This window comes from Bos grunniens, chromosome 28 (assembly GCF_055505025.1).
Source record: "Bos grunniens cultivar Pamir isolate PY7600 chromosome 28, Bosgru_T2T1.0, whole genome shotgun sequence".
NCBI lineage: Eukaryota > Metazoa > Chordata > Mammalia > Artiodactyla > Bovidae > Bos > Bos grunniens.
Window position 1 is genome coordinate 31,478,051 of NC_141192.1, and position 21,226 is coordinate 31,499,276.

At 37.9% G+C, this 21,226-nt stretch overlaps 1 protein-coding gene across 40 annotated transcripts in view; it reads left to right on the forward strand.

Moving 5' to 3' along the window:
• Positions 1–21,226, forward strand: part of LOC147343090 (uncharacterized) — a 466,920-nt gene that overhangs the window by 50,281 nt on the left and 395,413 nt on the right. Inside the window, exon 3 of one of the 40 annotated variants that reach the window (XR_015157041.1) lies at positions 13,254–13,833. The exons of the other annotated variants lie outside the window; for them this stretch is intronic. The gene's annotated coding sequence lies outside the window, so the exon portion shown is untranslated. Of the gene's footprint in view, positions 1–13,253; positions 13,834–21,226 lie in introns of those variants that run through there. 40 annotated transcript variants of the gene reach the window in all.

Sequence of the window (21,226 nt, forward strand, 5' to 3'; positions counted from 1 at the left end):
CTGTTCTCTGTGTCTGTTTCTCCATTGCTGCCCTGCAAATAAATTCCTCAGTACCATTTTTCTAGATTCTGCATATATGTGTTAGTATCAAGGCGATGGCAACCCACTCCAGTACTCTTGCCTGGAAAATCCCATGGATGGAGGAGCCTGGTAGGCTGCAGTCCATGGGGTCACAAAGAGTTGGACACGACTGAGCGACTTCACTTTCACTTTTCACTTTCATGCATTGGAGAAGGAAATGGCAACCCACTCCAGTGTTCTTGCCTGGAGAATCCCAGGGACGGGGGAGCCTAGTCAGCTGCCGTCTATGGGGTCACACAGAGTTGGACACGACTGAAGTGACTTAGCAGCAGCAGCAGCATACTATATTTATTTCTCTTTCTGACTTACTTCACTCTGTATGATAGGCTTTAGGTTCATCCACCTCATTAGAACTGACTCATGTGAGATCCTTTTCATGGCTGGGTAATATTCCATTGTGTATATGTACCACAACTTCTTTATCCATTCATCTGTCAATGGTCATCTAGGTTGCTGCCATGTTATAGCTATTGTAAATAGTGCTGCAATGAACAATAGGATACATTTGTCTTTACTAGCTAATAATAGTCTTATGGAAGTTCCTTTTTGAGTAAATAGTTGCTTTTCTCTCATTGCTTGTAAGATTATCTCTTGTCTTTAATTGTTAACATTTTAATTAAACTTTTCTCATTAATTTTTTTTTTCTTTTTTCTGTTCAGCTTGAATGATTTCCACTACCCTGTGTTCTGGATCACTGTTTCATTCTTTCATATCATCTAATCTTCTGTTAATTTCCTCTAGTGTGTTTTTTATTCAGTTGTCACATTCTACAGCTCTGGTTCATTCTTTTTTATATTTTCAAATTCTTTATTAAAGTTCTCACTGTGGTTATCCATTCTTCTCACAAGATCAGTGATCATTTCTATGAATATTACTTTGAATTATTTGTCAGGGAGGTTGCTTATCTCTATTTCTTTTGGCTCTTTTTCTAAGGTTTGGTCTTATCCCTTCATTGAAACATATTCCTCTGTCTCTTCATTTTGCCTAAATTTCTGTGTTTGTTTGTATGTGTTTGGTAGGTATATCACATCGCCAATCTTGGAGAATTGACTTTATGTATGATATCTTCTGTGGACCCCAAATCACACTCCTCTTTTGCTGACCTGAGTTAAAAGCTCTCAGTGTGTTCCCTATGTAAGCTATAAGCTGTGTGTGTGCACTTTTGTTGTGATGGTGCCAACTGCCATGAGTATGCTAGGAGGTGGCAGTTTTGTGAGGCTCTCGCTTGTCTACTGGCTGTAGATGTACCAAAGGTTGGGGCTGGCTCCTTGTGCGTCTGGCCATGCAGTCTGGTGGTATGTGATTCTGTAGGCCTGCAGGGAGTGGGGCAGGCCTGCAGTGCTAAAAGGCAAGAGGGGGAAAATGTCACTTGCCAGCATTTGGTTAGCATGGTAGATTGAGATGCCCAAAATGGCTAGACCATCACTGTCTCTCAGTCCCTGGGAAGAGTCCCAGCTGCCACTTACATCTCTGGGAGGCTCTTCATGGTCAGCACTTGGGTTTGACCTAAGCACCTTTCAAATAACTGCCTCTGCTCTGAGAGTCAGAACATGTGAGATTTTGTGTGCGCCCTTTAAGAACAGAGTCTCTTGTAACCTTTGGGTGCTCCCAAACAAGCTATGATGGTTTTCAAACCTGACTTACTGGGTGCAGGACCTCCGAGCTATGGAACCTGATGTAGGGCTTGGACCCCTCTATGGAAGGACCTCCGTGGTTGTGATAGCCCTCCTGTTTCTAGCTTAGAAGTGTGAGTCCTGACTTGACCACATCTCTGCCCCTCCTCCATGTCTGCTGTGCTTTTTGTTTATATCTTACTTGTGGAAAATCCTTCCTGCTAGTCTTCAGGTCATTTTCACAGTTACTCTGTAAGTAGTTGTTTTGGTGTGCCTGTAGGGGAATGTGAGTTCAATCTTCCTACTCTTCCATCTTTTCTCCTCCATAATGAAATATTATTCATCAATAAAAAGAAATGAAGTACTTAGAAAGATGGCAACAATGACCCTATATGTGAGACAGCAAAAGAGACACAGATGTAAAGAACAGACCTTTGGACTCTGTGGGAGAAGGTGAGGGTGGGATGATTTGAGAGAATAGCATTGAAACATGTATATTACCATAGGTGAAACAGATCGCCAGTCCAGGTTCAGTGCATGAGACAGGGTGCTCAGGGCTGGTGTGCTGGGGTGACCCTGAGGGATGGGATGGGGAGGGAGGTGGAGAGGGGTGGTTCAGGATGGGGACACTTGTACACCCGTGGCTGATTCATGTCAATGTATGGCAAAACCACTACAATATTGTAAAGTAATTAGCCTCCAATTAAAATTTTAAAAAATGAGGTACTGATAAATGCTACAACATACATGGACCTTGAGGACATTGCAAGTGAAAGAAGCCAGTCATAAATGATATTCCACTATCCATTCATATGAAAGGTCCAGAATAGGCAGATCTATAGAGATAGATAGTAAACTGGTGATTAATTAGGGTTTAAGGGCATGGAGGTGGCAGAGAATGGCAAGTGACTGCTAATGAGTATAAGCTTTCTTTTTGGGTGAGTGGAAATGATCTAAATTTTGATTATGGTTATGGATTAACTCTGAGTACACTAAGCAATGTTTTATTGTATACTTTAAATGAATGAGAAGATCTCCTGGAGGAAGTGAAAGTTACTCAGTCATGCCCAACTCTTTGCGACCCCATGGACTATACAGTCCATGGAATTCTCTAGGCCAGAATACTAAAGTGGGTAGCCTTTCTCTTCTCCAAGGGATCTTCTCAACCCAGGGATTGAACCCAGGTCTCCCACATTGTGGGCAGATTCTTTACCAGCTGAGCCGTAAGGGAAGCCCAAGAATACTGGAGAGGGTAGCCTATCCCTTCTCCAGGGGATCTTCCCAACCCAGGAATCGAACCAGGGTCTCCTGCATTGCAGGCAGATTCTTTACCAACTGAGATATGAGGGAAGGAAATGGCAACTCACGCCAGTATTCTTGCCTGGAGAATTCCATGGACAGAGAAGCCTTGCAGGCTACAGTCCATGAGGTCGCAAGAGTCGGACATGACTTAGTGACTAAACCATTTGTTATATGAGTTATAATTTAAAAATTTTTTGAAAAGATAATTGTATAAACAAAATATGTAGTTATCCTAGATCAAAGTAATCTGAAAAGCAAAGAAATCTCTTTTAAAAAGTCAGTAATAAAACGAAGTAAATAAGACCAACTCTATGTCAAGTTAGTTACACATAGAAGAAATTTTTCAAGTATCTACAAAACTTAGTAAGTTGAATGTACATTCCTTGGAGATATATTCTCAAGAAAAAAGATAAAAATAAAATTAAAAGATACTTAATAATAATATTGGTATTGCTGTTTTATGATTAATTTGTATATGTATAACTTCTCATAAATTCATTAAATTCATTACTTATTCTCTTTACCAAGTAATACTTATGTTCATATCTTTAGGAATTATTATTTCAGAATAAGTGAAAAGACATACAAATACTGATATTAAGTGAGTTAATGAAAAATCCTAAATCTTGAATTGTTAATACCACTATAAATTTATGATGTGTTTTTCTTTTTAAAAAATATTTAGTTCCTTGCTCTATCCATAGAAAAGTTTGTGGAAGCAATATCAGCACAGTAGAAATAAATCACTGAGCCCAGAGGAAGTTCTCTAAATACCTATTCTTATTAAATCTAGGAGAACCTTTTAGGAGAAATGACTCCTACCACATCCTGGCAAGAAATGTTTATGATTACTTTGGGACATATTATGCTGGAAAGCATGAAAATTGATCAAAGACCACTGTGGTTGTGTCCAGAGGATACCATTTTGAAAGGGCTGCTACAGCCCAAAGATGGGCATTTGTGCATCAAAAGAATAATGACTCCAATGGTTGAAGCAACTATATTAAAACGCATGAGTTCAAAACAAAGCAAAACTCATTTTTTACCTTCAAAGGTTGCTAGGTCACCAAATCATTATTCTAAAAACTAGAAAATAAAAGGGAAAAAATATCAAGCATTTTATTTTCTCTTGCTTTATAAAGTGTTTAATCAAGTTTCTGATTGAAGAATTTCAGCTAATAAATGCAGAATCATAGGAAGTAATCAGTTTGCAACAACCTAATGAAATAAAGCATTTTGGATGCTAAAGTAACTATAAGAAAGATTCATGGGGGAACTTCATACTTGGGAGATTACACTAATCACATCTGAACCCATTGATAAATTTTAAATAACATAAAGAGAAACAACTGGAGATTATGTATCTCCTGAACTTATTTGATCAAAAGTATACAACACCAGTTATGATGTATTCATGCCAAGAAAATTTAATTTAATTAGGTATCAATGACCATTTTATAGGAAATACAGTGTACAGTGGAACATGCTGAACAACATCCCAAGAAAGCAAAACGTAAAGGTCAGAATGTGGGGAATTCTATAAGATAAATGAGGTAGTTTTGATATCAAATAAATGGCAAGTAATAAAGAGGATTAAATTTTTTTCTGTTACTGGTTAGAATATGGACATATCAACCAAATACAATTTGTAGATTCTAGTTACATTCTGATTAAGAAAGCTAGTGGAAGTTAGAGTAGTCTGAATATGAACTGCTTCTTAAAATGTTGCTTCCTTTCTCACAGTAACTGTATGGGTGTAAAGAAGTTAATGATCTGCCAGGGATGTTTTATATATAGCATTATTGATAGGTTAACATGTTAGTCTAGGCAGCTTCTAAGATTCCTTTATTTTTGATGATACTGATCCCAAATTTATTTGAAGAAAGCTACCCACTAGGAAATGTGCACAAGTGGACATGGGTTTGGGTGGACTCTGGGAGTTGGTGATGGACAGGGAGGCCTGGCACGCTGTGGCTCATGGAGTCACAAAGAGTCAGACGCGACTGAGCGACTGAACTGAACTGAACTAATGGTAGATTTTGTTTCTACAGATGGTTAACAACTATATCTCATTCCACATGCTGTTTCTAGTCACCCATTAAGAAGCAAAGCCTCTTTCTCTGCTGCTCAATTCCAAGCTGGTCTTGTGGAATGCTTTGGTAAACAGACTGTGTGGAAAGCAGGATGTGTAACTTCCAACTCTGGATCTTAAGAGAGTGTCTGCTTCATGCATCTTAGAGCCCTGAACTATCATGTGAGAAGATTCAGCTACCTGACTGGGGAGATGAGAGAGAGAGAAGGAGACAGAGATACTTATCCATCCCCTAAGCATTCCAGTCATCCCAGCTGAGTAGTCAGATGTGTCAGTGAAGCCTTCTTGGAGAGTCAAGCCTCAGCTTTTTCTGCATTACAATTAAACATCACTTAAAACTGATTCATTAGCTGAATGCAGCCAAGGGAATGAACCCAGGTGATATTGCATGGTAAGGACAAAACAGTAAGGACCTAACAGAAGCAGAAGAGATTAAGAAGAGGTGACAAGAATACACAGAACTATACAAAAAGGTCTTAATGACCCAGATAAAAATGATGGTGTGATCATTCATCTAGAGCCAGACATCCTGAAGTGTGAAGTCGAGTGTACCTTAGGTAGCATTACTACAAATAAAGCTAACAGAGGTGATAAAATTCCAGTAGAGCTATTTCAAATCCTAAAAGGTGATGCCATTAAAGCACTGGACTCAATATGCTTGCAAATTTGGAAAACTCAGCAGTGGCCACAGGACTGGAAAAGGTCAGTTTTTGTTCCAATCCTAAAGAAGGGCAATGCCAAAGAATGCTCAAACAACCATAAAGTTGTGCTCATTTCACATTCAAGTAAGGTAATGCTCAAAATCCTTCAAGCTAGGTTTCAACAGTACATGAACCAAAAGCTTACAGATGTACAAGCTGGATTTACAAAAAGCAGAGAAACAACAGATCAAATTGTGAACACCCATTGGATCATAGAAAGAACAAGAGAATTCCAAAAAATATATCTACTTCTGCTTCATTGACTATGCTAAAGCCTTGGATCACAGCTATGGAAAATTCTTAAAGAGATAGGAATATGGGACCACCTTACCTGCCTCTTGAGAAACCTGTATGCAGGTCAAGAAGCAAAGTTATAACCAGATGTGGGACAATGAATTGACTCAAAATTGGGAAAGGAGTAGGTCAAGGCTGTATATTGTCACCCTGCTTATTTAGCTTACATGCAGAGTGCATCATGTGAAATGCCAGGCTGGATGAATCACAAGCTGAAATCACGATTGCCAGGAAGAATATCAACAACCTCAGATATGCAGATAACACCAATCTAGTGGCAGAAAGCAAAGAGGAACTAAAGAGCCTGTTGATGAAGGTAAAAAAGGAGAGTGAAAAAGCTGGCTTAAAATACAGCATTCAAAAACTGAAGATCATGCCATCCATCCCCATCGCTTCATGACAAAGAGAAGTAGAAAAAAATGGAATCCATGACAGATTTTATTTTCTTGGGCTCCAAAATCACTGCAGACAAGTAATTGCAGCTGTGAAATCAAAAGACACTTGCTCCTTGGAAGAAAAGATATGACAAACATAGACAACATATTAAAAAGCAGAGACATCACTTTTCCAACAAAGATCTGTTAAGTCAAAGCTATGGTTTTTCCAGTAGTCATGTATGTATGTAAGAGTTTAACCACAGAGAAGGCTGAGTACCGAAGAATGATGTTTTCCAACTGTGGTGCTGGACAATACTCTTGAGAGTCCCTTGGGCAGCAAGGAGGTCAAACCAGTCAATTCTAAAAGAAATCAACCCTGAATATTGACTGGAAGGACTGATGCTGAAGCTGAGCTCCAATGCTTGGCCACCTGATGCGAAGAGCCAACTCATTGGAAACGACCCTGATGCAAGGAAATACTGCAGGCAAGAGGAGAAGGATGTGACAGAGGGTGGAATGTTTGGATGGCATCACTGACTCAATGAACATGAGTTTGAGCAAACTCCAGGAGATGGTTAGGGACAGGGAAGCCTGGCATGCTGCAGTTCAGGGAGTCAGACATGACTTCATGACTGAATAACAATAAGACCACATCTTGGGTTACAAATTAAGCCTCAGTAAATTTAAGAAAATTGAAATTGTATCAAACATCTTCTCAACCACAACACTATGAGACTAGGTATCAATTACGAGAAAAAAAACTATAAGAAACACAAACACACGGAGATTAAACAACACATTTCTAAATAACCAACAGGCTACTGAAGAATTCAAAAGGTAAAAAAATTTCTAGAAACAAATAGCAGTGAAAACATGACAACTCAAAACCTATGGGATGCTGAAAAAGCAGTTCTAAGAAGGAAGTTTATAATGATACAGTCATACCTCAAGAAACAAGAAAAAAATCGAATAGACAACCTAACTTTACACCTAAAACAACTGGAAAAATAAGAACAAACACCCCCCCTCCAAGAGGGATGGTATGGGGAGGGAGGACGGAGGAGGATTCAGGATGGGGAACACATGTATACCTGTGGCAGATTAATTTCAATATATGGCAAAACCAATACAATATTATAAAGTTAAAAAATAAAATAAAATTACAAAAAAAACCCCACAAAAACCAAATTAGTAGAAGTAAAGAAATCCTAAAGATCTGAGCAGAAACAAATGAAAAAGAAATGGAAAAAAAATAGTAAATACTAATAAAACTAAAAGCTGATTCTTTGAGAAGATAAACAAAATTGACAAACCTTTAGCCAGACTCATCAAGAAAAAAAGAAGAATCAAGTCAACAAAATTAGAAATGAAAAAGAGATCACAACAGACAATGTAGAAATACAAAGGATTATGAGACTGTTATGAACAACTATATGGCAATAAAATGGATAACCTGGACGGATTATTTCTAAGAAATGGACAGATTCTTAGAAGAGTTCAATCTTCCAAGACTGAACCAGGAAGAAATAGAAATTATGCACTGAAATTGAAGCTGTGACCAAAAATCTCGGTAAAAACAAAAGCCCAGGACCAGATGGCTTCACAGGAGAATTCTATCAAACATTTAGAGAAGAGATAATGCCTATCCTTCTAAAACTCTTTCAAAAAATTGCAGAGGAAGGAACACTTCCAAACTTATTCTACGAGGCCACCATCACCCTGATACCAAAGCCAGACAAAGACAACACAAAAAAAGAAAACCACAGGCACTGATGAGCATAGATGCAAAAATCCTCAACAAAAGTTTAGCAAACAGAATTCAGCAACACATCAAAAAGCTCATACACCATGATCAAATTGGGTTTATTCCAGGAATGCAGAGATTCTTCAATATACTCAAATCAATCATTGTGATATGCTACATTAACAAACTGAAAAAAAGACCATATGATCATCACAATAAATGCAGAAAAAGCCTTTGACAAAACTCAGCACCCATTTATGACTAAACTCTTCAAAGAATGAGCATAGAAGGAACCTACCTCAACATAATAAAGGCCATATATGATAAGCCTAACAGCAAACATTATTCTCAATGGTGAAAAACTGAAAGAATTCCCCCTAAGATCAGGAACAAGACAAGGGTGTCTACTGTCACTAATATTATTCAGCTTAGTTCTGAAGTCCTAGCTACAGCAATCAGAGAAGAAAAAGAAATAAAAGGAATTCAGATCAGAAAAGAAAAAGTAAAGCTCTCACTGTTTGTAGATGACGTGATACTGTACAGAGAAAACCCTAAAGATAGTATCAGAAAATTACTAGAGCTAATCAGGGAATTTAGCAAAGTTGCAGGATACAAAATCAGTACACAGAAATCACTTGCATTTCTATATACTAACTGAAAAATCAGAGAATTTAAAGAATCAATCCCATTCACCATTGCAACAAAAAGAATTCAATATCTAGGAATAAACTTACCTAAGGAGACAAAAGAACTGTACACAGGAAAGTATAAGACACTAATGAAAGAAATCAAAGACAACATAAGCAGATGTAGAGATAGTCCATGTTCTTGGGTAGGAAGAATCAATTTTGTGAAAGTGACTATACTACCAAATGCAGTCTACAGATTCAATGTGATCTTTATGAAATTATCAATGGCATTTTTCACTGAACTAGAACAAAAAACTTAACAATTCATATGGAAACACAAAAGACCCCTAATAGCCAAAGCAGTCCTAGGAAAGAAGAATGGAGCTGGAGGAATCAACCTTCCTGACTTCAGATTATATACTACAAAGCTACAGTCATCAAGACAGTATGGTACTGGCACAAAAACAGAAATATAGACCAATGGAACAAGATAGAAAGCCCAGAAATAAACCTATGCACCTATGGGTACCTTATTTTTGACAGAGGAGGCAAAAATATCCAGTGGGGCAAAGACAGCCTCTTCAATAAATGGTGCTGGGAAAACTGGACAGCTACATGTAAAAGGATGAAATTAGAACACTTCCTAACACCATACACTAAAGTAAATTCAAAATGGATTAAAGACCTAAATGTAAGACCAGAAACTATAAAACTCTTACAGGAAAACATAGGCAGAACACTCGACATGAATCAAAGCAAGATCCTCTATGACCCACCTCCTAGAGTAATGGAAATAAAAGTAAACAAGTGGGACCTGATTAAAATTAAAAGCTTTTGCACAACAAAGGAAATTATAACTAAGGTGAAAAGACAGTCCTCAGAATTAGAGAAAATAATAGCCAATGAAACAACTGACAAAGGATTAATTTCCAAAATATACAAGCAGCTCATACAACTCAATGCCAGAAAAACAATCCAATGAAAAAGTGAGGAAAATACTTAAACAGACATTTCTCCAAAGAAGACATAAAATGGCTAGCAAACACATGAAAAGATGCTCAACATTGCTTTTTATTAGAGAAATGCAAATCAAAAGCACAATGAGATATCACCTCACACCAGTCAGAATGTCCATCATGAAAAATTTACAAACAATAAATGCTGGGAGAGGATGTGGAGAAAAGGAAATGCTATTGCACTGTTGGTGGGAATGTAAATTGATTCAGCCACTATGGAAGACAGTATGGAGATTCCTTAAAAAGCTAGGAATAAAGCCACCATATGACCCAGCAATCCCACTCCTAGGCATATACCCTGAGGAAACCAAAATGGAAAAAGACACATGTATCCCATTGTTCACTGCAGCACTATTTACAAGAGCTAGAAGATGGAAGCAACCTAGATGTCCATCGACAGATGAACAGATAATGAAGTTGTGGTACATATACATGTTGAAATATTACTCAGCCATAAAAAGGGACACATTTGAGTCAGTTCTGATGAGGTGGATGAACCTAGAACCTATTATACAGAGTGAAGTGAGTCAGAAAGAGAAAGATAGGTATTGTATTCTAATGCATATATACGGAATCTAGAAAAATGAAGAATTTATTTACAGGACAGCAGTGGTGAAACAGACATAGAGAATAGACTTATGGACATAGGGAAAGGGGAGGAAAGGGTGAGATGTATGGAAGAGTAACATGGAAACTTACATTACCGTATGTAAAATAGATAGCTAACAGGAATTTGCTGTATGACACAGAAAACTCAAACAGGGGCTCTGTATCAACCTACAGGGGTGGGATGGGGAGGGAAGTTCAAAAGAGAGAGGATATATGTATACCTATGGCTGATTCGTGTTGAGGTTTGAAAGAAAGCAACACAATTCTGTGAAGCAATTATCCTTTAGTAAAAAAAAAAAAAAAGAACACATCTTGGATCACAAAAGTAAAGTACATGATTTGCAAAGCAATTTGCTCTTTTAAATAACATTAATATATGTTATCTAAGTTAATCTTTTTAACATTTACTAATGTTGTTTTATTATCCACATTATGTAGATGAGGAAATAAGAGAGAGCCGAAAGAATAGAACAGATGATTTTTTTTTCAATAAAAATGTTTACTGAATGCACACTTTGTGCAATCACTATGCTAAGTGCTGGAAATATAATTGTTAGCAAAACAAACATGGTATCTACACTTATAACTTAAAATCTAGTAGAGAAAAAAAGTATTATTCAGATAATCACAAAAGAGGACATATGTATACCTATGGCTGATTCATGTTGATGTATGGCAGAAACCAATACAATATTATAAAGCAGTTATGGTTCAATTAAAAATAAATAAAATTTAAAAAGTAAGTATAAAATTGCAACCAGTTTCAGAAACATGGTACTTACAAAATGTGGGATAAAAAATTTGATCCAGTCTCATAATTCTTATTTCAGGTTTTTAAGACAAACAGATTGCTGTTACCTTGCTTGAATCTGTCTTGTGAATATATTTCACCCAAGTGTGGTTGTACATTAAGTAATCAATAAACATTTCAAACTGCTCTTAATTTATTTTAATTAAACATTCTGAGGAAGAAATGAAAACTTTGCTTTATTTTTGTGCCTAGCACTGTTTGCCTCTCTGTACTTTGTAGTCTTTAGTCAACAACAGTTATCGTTTGCTTAGGGAGGTGGAGGTGGCAGGAGCCCATTTTTGTCATGAGAATTTAACCACCACTCACTTGCTCTGCTCTGAAAGTACCACTCATAACATGTTAGCTAGGAGATGATTAAAGTCTATACCTCTAATCCCTAGGGTTCCTACCATCCTTTTTTTTTTTTTTTTTAAGACTTCTAGCTGTAACTGTCTACTTTATGCCACACCAGATAGAAGATATTGTGATCAGGTAAGAGTTGTATTCGCAACTTCTGCTCTAGAAGAAAAGCATACAGTATAACCACTGAATATCTAGTAGTACTTCTACCCTGAGGACATAAAACCCAAATGAACAGCATCTTCTCAAATAACCCTAAATAGTTTCAGTTTGTTAATTCATTAATTATTCTATGAGTTTATGACCAAGGTTGATAAGAATAAACAGGAAACTAAAATACAGAGAATTGAGTTGATGTACTCTAGGTTCCCTAAATTGAACAGGGACAGGTTGTGAAGCACCTTTTTCTCAATAGAGACACTGTTACAAGCGCTTCTGAATGAAATGGCCACAATTGTCTTTTCCGAGAAATGTACATTTTTATCATAAGTTCTAATTTATCTGATAGTTTTCTTTTCCACATTTAATTTGGGAATCTTCATACTTAGATATCCTTTGCTTTGAATATTGCCTAAAACTCGGAGTTTAGATATTTTATAATACTTTTATATTATTTTGATGAATAATTCCAAGCGACAATATTTGGACATACATTTCAACTCTGCTGTCTTTCACTCCATCCTGTGGTAGCTTGTCTTCTTGTATCCTTTTGATTCCCCCCAAGGAAATTCTTAGATATCTTACAGATACGGATTTCTTTTTAAATTCTGTTGTGGTCAGAAAGCATATTTTGTGTGATTTATTTTCTTTATTGAACATACTGTGTATACTTGAAAAATGATGTATATTCTGCAGTTATTGAGGGTATCATTTAAGCCTGTGTAATTCATACCATTTATTTATTGAATTTTGCCTAGATCTATCAAATGCTGAAGGAAGGATCTTGATAGCTCTTACTGTGATAATGAAATTGTCTGTGTCTCCCTTTCATTTTGTCAATTTTTGCTTCATATATAGTTGACCTTTGACCAACACAGGTTGGAACAGTGTGGGTCCACTTACTTTGGAATTTTTTTTCAGTAACTACATAGTACAGTACCACATCATCTGTGGTTGGCTGAATCCACAAATGCAGATTTGGGCACTGAGTGCCAACTCTAAAGCTGTAATAGACTTTGAACTGCTCTGGGTCAGAGCCCTCAACCCCTGCATTGTTCAAGGGACCACTGTATTTTGAAACTCTATTATTAGGTATACACATATTTATGTTTGTTATTTCTTATGAGTTTTAGCATTTTGAAATGTTCATTTTATCTCTGGTTGTGTCCTGTCTTAAAGCTGATTTCATCAAATATTGGGTTCTTCCAGCTTTCTTATGCTTACTATTTGCATAGTAAATCTTTCTCATCCATTTGCTTTCAACCTATTTGTATCTATATTTTAGAGTTCGTTCTTGTAGCAAGCTTATATTTGGGCCTTTTTTCATTAATCATTTATGATTTTCTTTAATTTTTAATTACAGCATTTAGTTCATTGACATGTATTGTAATCATTGATATGGTTGAATTTGGATTGCATATTTTATTATTTAATTTTTGCTTTTCCTGTTTGTTACATTTGTTTCTCCTTTGCTGCCTTCTTTTAGATTACTTGAAATTTTTTAGAATTCCATTTTAATACATACTTCACGACCCAGATAATCACGATGGTGTGATCACTGACCTAGAGCCAGACATCCTGGAATGTGAAGTCAAGTGGGCCTTAGAAAGCATCACTACGAACAAAGCTAGTGGAGGTGATAGAATTCCAGTTGAGCTATTCCAAATCCTGAAAGATGATGCTGTGAAAGTGCTGCACTCAATATGCCAGCAAATTTGGAAAACTCAGCAGTGGCCACAGGACTAGAAAAGGTCAGTTTTCATTCCAATCCCAAAGAAAGGCAATGCCAAAGAATGCTCAAACTACTGCACAATTGCACTCATCTCACACGCTAGTAAAGTAATGCTCAAAATTCTCCAAGCCAGGCTTCAGCAATATGTGAACTGTGAACTTCCTGATGTTCAAGCTGGTTTTAGGAAAGGCAGAGGAACCAGAGATCAAATGGCCAACATCCGCTGGATCATGGAAAAAGCAAGAGAGTTCCAGAAAAACATCTATTTCTGCTTTATTGAAATATGCCAAAGCCAAAGCCTTTGACTGTGTGGATCACAATAAACTGTGGAAAATTCTTTAAGAGATGGGAATACCAGACCACCCGACCTGCCTCTTGAGAAATCTGTATGCAGGTCAGGAAGCAACAGTTAGAACTGGACATGGAACAACAGACTGGTTCCAAATAGGAAAAGGAGGGGGTCAAAGCTGTATATTGTCACCCTGCTTATTTAACTTGTGTGCAGATTACGTCATGAGAAACGTTAGGCTGGAGGACGCACAAGCTGGAATCAAGACTGCTGGGAGAAATATCAATAACCTCAGATATGCAGATGACACCACCCTTATGACAGAAAGTGAGGAGGAACTAAAGAGCCTCTTGATGAAAGTGAAAGTAGAGTGTGAAAAAGTTGGCTTAAAGCTCAACATTCAGAAAACGAAGATCATGGCATCTGGTCCCATCACTTCATGGGAAATAGATGGGGAAACAGTGGAAACAGTGTCAGACTTTATTTTTGGGGGCTCCCAAATCACTGCAGATGGTGATTGCAGCCATGAAATTAAAAGATGCTTACTCCTTGGAAGGAAAGTTATGACCAACCTAGACAGCAAATTCAAAAGCAGAGACATTACTTTGCCAAGAAAGGTCCATCTAGTCAAGGCTATGGTTTTTTCCTGTGGTCATGTATGGATGTGAGATTTGGACTGTGAAAAAAGCTGAGTGCCAAAGAATTGATGCTTTTGAACTGTGTGATTGGAGAAGACTCTTGAGAGTCCCCTGGACTGCAAGGAGATCCAACCAGTTCATCCTAAAGGAAATCAGTCCTGAATGTTCATTGGAAGGACTTATGTTGAAGCTGAAACTCCAATACTCTGGCCACCTCATGTGAAGAGCTGATTCATTTGAAAAGACCCTGTTGTTGGAAAAGATTGAAAGTGAGAGGAGAAGGGGACGATGGAGGGTGAGATGGTTGGATGCATCACTGACTCAATAGATGTGAGTTTGAGTAAACTCTGGGAGTTGCTGATGGACAGGGAGGCCTGGTATGCTACAGTCCATGGGGTCGCAAGGAGTTGGACATGACTAAGGGACTAAACTGAACTGAACTGAATGTGTATATATGTCAATCCCAATCTCCCAGTTTATTCCTACTCAAAATTATCCCCTGGTAACCATAAGTTTGTTTTCTGCATCTGTGACTGTACTTCTGTTTTGGAAATTAGTTCATTTATACCCTTTTTTTAGATTCCACAAATAAGCAATATCATATTTGTCCTTCTGTATCTGACTGACCTCACTCAGTACGACAATCTCTAGGTCCATTAATGTTGCTGCAGATGGCATCAATTTGTATTATTCCATTGTATACATATACCACATCTTTATCCATTCTCCTTCTTTTGATGGACATTTGGGTTGCTTTCACGTCCTGGCTATCGTAAATAGTGCTGCAATGAATATTGTGGTACGTGTATCTTTTTGAATTGTGGTTTTCTCCAGAGATATGCCTAGGAGTGGGGTCGCAACGTCATATGGTAGCTCTACTTTTCATTTTTTCAGGAGTCTCCATTACTGTTTTTCCATAATGTCTGTACCAGTTTACATTCCCATGAACAGTGTAGGAAGGTGCCCTTTTCTCCCCACCCTCTCCAGCGTTGTTTGTGGATTTTTTGATAATGGCCATTCTGACTCTGGGAAGGTGATACCTCATTGTAGTTTCTGTCCTGCAGAATCCCACGGACAGAGGAGCCTGGGAGGGTGCAGTCCTTGGGGTCACAAAGAGTCAGACATAACTGAATGACTAAGCACACAGTCTAGTTTGGGTTTGCATTTCTTTAGCAATTAGTGATTTTGAGCATCTTTTCATGTGCTTTTTTGGCTAGGGCTCAGGGGGTAAAGCATCCGCCTGCAATGCGGGAGACCCTGGTTCGATCCCTGGGTTGGGAAGATCCCCTGGAGAAGGAAATGGCAACCCACTCCGGTACTCTTGCCTGGAGAATCCCATGGATGGAGAAGCCTGTAGGCTAGAGTCTATGGTAGGCTACAGTCTTTGGGGTCGCAGAGAGTCAGACACAACTGAGTGACTTCACTTTCACTTTCTCTCTCATGTCGTCTTTGGAGAAATGTCTTTATCATTTTCCTGCTCATTTTTTGATTGGGTGGTTTGTTTTTTTGGTAATGAGCTGCATGAACTGTTCCTGTATTTTGTAGATTAATCCCTTTGTTGCTTCATTTGCAAATGTTTTCTCCCTTTATGAGGGTTGTCTTTTCATTTTGTTAATAGTTCCTTTGCAGTGCAAAAGCTTCTAAGTTTCAGAGGTCTGATTTGTTTGTTTTGGTTTTTATTTTCATTTTTAGGTGGATCCAAAAAGATATTACTGCCATTTATGTCAAAAAATGTTCTGCCTGTTTCCTCTAAGAATTTTATAGTGTCTGGCATTACATGTCTATCTTTAACCCATTTTGAGTTTATTTTTGTGTATGGTGTTAGGGAGTGTTCTAATTTTACTCTTATATGTAGCTGTCCAGGTTCCCCAGCATTGCACATTGAAGAAACTGTCTTTTCCCCATTGTATATTCTTACCTCCTTTGTCATAGATTAGGTGGCCATAGGTGCATGGGTTTATCTTTAAAATTTCTATTCTGTTCCATTGATCTATATTTCTGTTTTTGTACCAGTACCATGTAGTAATGGTAGCTTTGTCTGACGTCAGGGAGCCTGATTCCTCCAGCTCTGTTTTTCTTTCTTGGGATTGCTTTGGCTACTCAGCATCTTTTGTATTTACATGCAAATTGTACAGTTTTCTCTAATTCTGTGAAAAGTGCCCCCAAAATGGTAATTTGATAGGGATTGCATTGAATCTGTGGGGCTTCCCAGGTGATGCAGTGGTAAAGAATTCGTCTGCCAGTGCAGGAGATGCATGGGTTAGGAAGATCCCCTGGATAAGGAGAATCTTCCCTGGTGGCTCAGATGGTAAAGAATCTGTCTGCAATGCAGGAGATCCAGGTTTGATCCCTGGGTCTGGTAGACCCCCTGAAAAAGAAAATGACAAGCCACTCCAGTGTTCTTGCCTGGGAAATCCCATGGACAGAGGAGCCTGGAGGGCTACAGTTCATAGAGTCGCAAAGAGTCAGACACAACTGAGCGACTACCACCAAATAAGGAAATAGCAATACACTCCAGTATTCTTACTTGGAAAATACCACAGACAGAGGAGCCTACAGTCTATGGGGCTGCAGTCCATGGGGTCACAAATAGTTGTACACAACTGAGAGACTGACCATGTATGCATGCATTGAATTTGTAGATTGCTTGGGTAGTATAGTCATTTTCACAATACTGATTCTTCCAATCCAAGAATATCCTGGCCTTTAATTTAATTTTTATTTTATAGTATAGTTGATTTACAATGTTATGCTAGTTTTGGGTGTACAACAAAGTGATTTAGTTACATATATGTTCATATATCTACTCTTTTTCAGATTCTTTTCCCATGTAGGCTATTATAGAATACTGAGTAGCATTCCTGTGCTACTCAACAAGTACTTCCTTGTTGATTATCTATTTTACATATATTAGTATGTATATGTTAGTTGAAAACTCCTAATTTTTAATGAAGGTGCTTTTCATACATTTTCTCTCATGTGTAAGAATTATTTGATATAAATTTCTCTCAACTGTGTTTCAGAAATGTAAAATGTGTGTGTTTGTTTGCTTTTTGTATATAAAAACCAAGTAATTCTTCTTAATGTTAAGGGTTCTTTGGGCCAGAAATATATATTTAGCAATATTCACTGACCCCAAGACTCCCATGGAGCCATTCCTCTGACTTCAGTTGCAAAAGTAACATAAGTAAGAATGTAAGGGATTCCCTGGTAGCTCAGATGGTAAAGAATCCATCTGCAGTATGGGAGACCCCAGTTTGATCCTTGGGTCAAGAAGAGCTTCAGGGGAAGGGAATGGCTACCCATTCCAATATTCTTGAACTTTCCTACTGGCTGAGACTGTAAAGAATCTGCCTGCAATGTGGGAGACCTGGTTTCGATTGGCTACCCAGTCCAGTAAACTTGCCTGGAGAATTCCATGGACAGTGGATCCTGGCAGGCTACAGTCCATGGGGTTGCAAAGAATGTAATTGTCTTGTCTGAAAGACTTGGAAATAAACCCAGCTAGAAAGTGTGGATTTGATATGTGGAGATATTTGAACAGAATGTGACCTTCCTCAATAAATTTTAACATGTGATTAATTGAGGATATATGAAAGTTCCCAATTACATAGCCTCATTGGTGAGCCCTATGTTGAATCTGGGCCATCCCTTGCTATCAACCATATGCCACACCCTGGTCTAGGTTCAGAGAGCTTTCAGTATTCTCAGCTTGTTAAATTTAAGTCTAGAATTCAGTCCTTTACTTCCAAATCCAACTCTATTTTGATCACATAATTTCAGATATCATCGTGCCTCCCCCGTCAGTGCTCTTAATTACTAAGCTTTATGTTTTCTCAAAGTCCCTATATTTTCTAATAATAAAGAAAAATATCATTTATGAACTGCCTTTCTAAACTTTTTTCCTGCTACAGATAGCTCTAACAGCAGAAACACTATACAGCCATTATACTAGTACACAGCATGTTCACCTCCAAGTGGTCTAACATGCGAAGACTGTGTGATCTTTCAATCACATTAAGATAGTACTATGTTATGGAATCTCCTGTAGTGAATTATTCTTATTTGTGAAATTGCTGTATTTCATCAGAGCAATTGCCTACCATCATTTGATAGCTGCCACCACAACCAAGACTTAATCTTTACCATCCATCACTGTACATTAGCCTAATAGCACAGAGCAGTCAGTTACCATGTATATGAGCCAAGAAGCTGCACACAGAAAATAAATCCATAAATCCTTCCTTGTTTATATTTACCTTTTACCACATCTTTAAATCAGTGCATACCTGTAAGTAAACTCCAGTGTCAAGGCATCTTTTACCTCCTAACATATGGAAGGGATAGAAATTAGAAAGACTGAAAAATTAATAAGTTGGGTAAATGAGTACAAATATTATTAACTGGTAGAAACTTCAGCTTTGCAAAAATGTCTTTGGATTCATAGTTGCTTTGTAGAGAAGTATCTTATGCTGACTCTGATATGATTAACCTAAACTCAAAGCCCAGTCCTGGCATATGGTAAATATTCAGTAAATGGTCATGAAATACATAATATGTTTTTCTGAAGAATAATTTTTTCATTTTCCATTTGAAAATGGTATTTATGTGGACCTAAGAGTATCTTGCAACCCTGTGGACTGTCACCTGCCAGGCTCCACTGTCTGGGATTCTCCAGGCAAGAACACTGGCGTGAGCAGCCATTCCCTCCTCCAGGGGATCTTCCCAACCCAGGGGTTAAGCCTGGGTTTCCTGCATTGCAGGTGGGTTCTTTACCACCGAGCCACCTGGGAAGAAGCCCATAGCTCTTTTTACTGCTACTGCTAAATCACTTCAGTCATGTCTGACTCTGTGCGACCCCATAGACGGCAGCCCACCAGGCTCCCCCGTCCCTAGGATTCTCCAGGCAATAACACAGGAATGGGTTGCCATTTCCTTCTCCAATGCATGAAAGTGAAAAGTGAAAATGAAGTCGCTCAGTCGTGTCCGACTTCTAGCGACCCCATGGACTGCAGCCTACCAGGCTCCCCCATCCATGGGAGTTGCCAGGCAAGAGTACTGGAATGGGGTGCCATTGCCTTCTCCCATAGCTCCTCTTAAGGTGCCTTTAAATGTGCTTCCAAACCTACTTTCAGAAATTCATCAACATGCTACTTTAATTCAAATATAAATTTAGAAAGTTATAATTTCTCAGATTTTTAAATGTTCTCTTGAAGAATATTATTCTTCTCCTAGCACCTTCTTTGCATCCACTAGGTTTTTTCTAGCCCTGATTCAATCCACTGCATTTTTTTTTTTTTTTTTGTAGACCTACATTACTTCCTATCATGTGTGATATGTGAGTTTCCAAGGACATACTATTCGTTCTGACAATCAGGAATGTATGCCTAAGGCACTGACATCTCTAAAAATGTTGCTGTAGTTGACACTGCTTTTAGAAGATGTGTGTCCAAGAACTAACTTTTTAACCTATAGTTTTATATTATTTTCAACTAATGTTGTGCATTCTTCAGCACCTCCACCAACTCCCTGTTCTTTTGTGAGATATTAAGAACTGAATATGTCTGTCCCCCTCAGATTCATATGTTGAAAGCTTCCATTGTGGCTATATTTGGAGATTAGCCTTTAAGGAAGCTCAGTAATTTAATTAGCTCAGTAATTTAATTAAGGTTATATGAAGTTATATGGGGAGGGCCCAGATCTGATAGTATTAGTGTCCTTATGAGAAGAGATATCAGAGAGCTAGCCCCCTACCCCAGTCACAAAGAAGAGGCAGTTTGAACTCATAGTGAGATGATGGTTAGTTATAAACCAAGAGAAGAGGCCTTAAAATGAACCTTTTTTTCCTACCTTGATCCTGGATTTCTCAGCCTCCAGAACTGTGGGAAATAAATTTCTGTGTAGTCTGTGGTAGTTTGTTGTGGCAGCCAGAGTGGCCATAACAAAATTCTATAGATACAGAATAGTAGTCTGAGATTTTTATTCATTATATTAAAATAGTAATATCTTTTCCTTGGTTGAATTAGTGGAGGGAGAAATTACTGTGTGTAGACACATGTGAAATCTTATTACAGCTCCTTTGATGGCTTCTTGATTGACTGCATACTGTTGGAACCCCTGAAAACAGCTGAATAATTTTTTTATTTTGTATTAAATTATGGCTGACTTTTTTTTTTTCCCTCTGTGGTTCCAACTACTTGGCAGAGTTGATGTTATTAACTAGTTGAGAGATACAGTTGCCTTTTCCTGGTGTTCAGAGGCAACTGAATGTCTGTGTTTTTTTTATTTGTTATTTTTGTTCCCCTGCTAAATCGATGATGCATGGTTGCCTTTTCATTGTTTCACTGAGGTTTATTTCATTGCCTCACACTTTTGTTCATTAGACAAACACAGAGCAGATGATAAATAGTCATTGGGAAAATAACATGTTAGACAAAAAATGTAACAATGTGTTTCACAGAAAATTGCATGTCATAGGTGCATTGTGTCTAGTGTAGAACAATTATTTAAAGATCCTTGTGTGTAGGGAAAAAGCATCTTTTTTAAAAAGCCATGGGGGAAACACCATTTTAGTCTGTTTTACAGGTGTTCAACTGGGCAGAAGAATGATTGAGCAGGCATATGGCCTTAGTCCTGACACTTTTTTTCATACAATTCCATTCCGAGAGACCCTATGTGTACTTCTCTGATAGCACTTAGCCATCAAAATTAACTCTTTTCTTGTCTGTGTTCTCTCCCAAATGGAATCTCCTTGAAGTCAGATATTTCATTTTAGTCAGCCTTGTTTTCCCATCATTCAG